Raw genomic sequence first — 2205 nt, forward strand, 5'->3', positions numbered from 1 at the left:
CTCATAAATACATTTTATCATTTTTTAAAAATTTAAAATTTTGTTGTAGTTTGTCTTGCTAGTTCCAGGATAGGCTCCAAAAGCTACACAGAGAAACCCAGTCTCAAGAAAAGAAGAAAAAAAAAAGCATGCAAGTGATAAGAAAGAGAGAGGCATGGATATCACAGGTCTCAGAAATGTGGCTGAGCACCTGACCAAAGGAAGACTGAGCTCTGAAATGATGGATGGCCTGTTTCCTTTCTGTCCCCACTGTTGGCTGGAGATGAATTAGATGGAAGCTGTTTTGTGGTGTCTTAGGGGAGTATTAACCCTCTGTCTCCACAGATTGCTGGTTCTCTGCATAAATTGAAACCTGAAGACTCAGTTCCTGCCTTTGCTCATTGAAGAGTGGTACCTAAGCTAGAGTATCCTGGTTACATATTCTGGTGACTCCACCAGACAGCTTGGGAACTCTCTGGACCATCTCCTTGCAGATCCCTCAGGATGAGCTTCCAGGCCACACCCACACTCCTGCAGCTGGCGGTGCAGAGCCTGCTGAGGGAGGAGGCCCTGGCCATCTCTGCTCTGCAGGACCTCCCCATGGAGCTCTTCCCCCGACTCTTCAAGGAGGCCTTCACCCGCAGACAGTCTGCCATCCTGAGGGCGATGGTGCAGGTCTGGCCTTTCCCCTGTCTCCCATTGGGGGGTCTGATGAAGATGAAGGCACCCTACCTGGAGACCTTACAAACCATATTGGATGGGATCGATAGACTGCTTGGCCAGAAGGTTCACCCCAGGAGTCACAAACTTTGAGTTCTGGATTTGCGGGCTTTGCACAAGGACTTCTGGAACGTATGGGCTGGAGATAGGACAGATGCTTGCTCTCAAGTGGTCAAGCGTAAAAGGAAAACACAAGAGAGAGGTGCAAGGATAGGGGCGGAGCAGTCCTTGAAGGTGTTTGTAGACATATACCTCAAGCCAAGAGCCCTGGATGAGTGCCTCTCCTACCTCTTCCTGTGGGTGGAAGGGAGGAAGGGTTTACTGCAGCTGGGCTGTAAGAAGCTGAAGATCTCCACGATGGCTATCCAGAACATGGTGAAGGTTCTGGAAATGCTGGATCTGGACTGTATGGCGGAAGGGGAAGTGTGCTACCCCTGGAAACTGTCCACCCTGGCCGGCTTTGCTCCTTACCTGGGCCAAATGAGAAATCTTCGCAAGTTCCTTCTCTCTCCTATCTGTGAGCCTGCCTCCATTTCCCCAGAGGAAAAGAGGAAGTTTACAGTCAGTTTACTTCTCAGTTTCTCAACCCGGAGTGCCTCCAGGAGCTCTCCCTGGACTCCATCTCCTTCCTCGAAGGTCAAATGGACCAGGTGCTCAGGTGCCTGGAGGCCCCCTTGGAGACTGTCTCTACCACCGACTGCCAGCTTTGGGAATCAGACTTGAAGTCCCTGTGTCCAGGGATCCATCAGCTCAAACATCTGAACCTAAGTGGTGTCATACTGACCAACATGAATCCTGAGCTCCTTCGAGTCCTGCTAGAGAGAGTCGCAGCCACCCTGAAGACCCTGGACTTGGAGAACTGTAGGATTGTGGACTCCCAGCTCAGCGTCTTTCTGCCTGCCCTGAGCGGCTGCTCCCAGCTCACCACATTCAACTACTTAAGGAATCCCATGTCAGTGGCTGTTTCTGGAGCGCCTGCTCTGCCACACCGCTGGGCTGAGTTGCTTAAGCCTGGAGATGTGTTCTACCCCCTGGGAGATTTATGGTGCCCAGGGTGCTTCTCACCACAAGTGGCTAGAACAGCTCCATGAGGAGCTGAGTAGGACAATGAAGCCACTGAAACACACCAAGACAGTGTGGTTCAGCATCATTCCCTGTTCCACCTTGTGGCAACCAGGCCATATGAGTCAGAGCCCAAGCTGCACTAGGGCTATGGTCCTATCTAACTGGGTACTGGTGTGCCTAATGATTCCTTCTGGCTCTTGGAAGCAGATTCCTTCTGGTATAGGTGAATCCTGAAGAGGACACAGAACCTGTGGTCTCAGTGTGTTGGGGGTAAGAGGGATGGGTCAGGCAGCAAAGGTAACCTCAGAGAGAGAAATGTTGACCTGGGAATTGATGGGAACTTTGGGACATGTGTATTCAGAAATAAGAGGAGAACTTTCTAGAACCTGGATGAAGAGACACTTGAGGGTGTTTGGACCCGGGTAAAGAAATGGCCAGTGT

At 51.0% G+C, this 2205-nt stretch overlaps 1 pseudogene; it reads left to right on the forward strand.

The window, feature by feature from the left end:
• Positions 1-483: 483 nt before the first annotated feature.
• On the forward strand, positions 484-1998 carry LOC131920893 (PRAME family member 8-like; annotated as a pseudogene).
• The last annotated feature ends 207 nt before the right edge of the window (positions 1999-2205 follow it).

Source organism: Peromyscus eremicus, chromosome 10 (assembly GCF_949786415.1).
Source record: "Peromyscus eremicus chromosome 10, PerEre_H2_v1, whole genome shotgun sequence".
In the NCBI taxonomy this organism is placed as follows: domain Eukaryota; kingdom Metazoa; phylum Chordata; class Mammalia; order Rodentia; family Cricetidae; genus Peromyscus; species Peromyscus eremicus.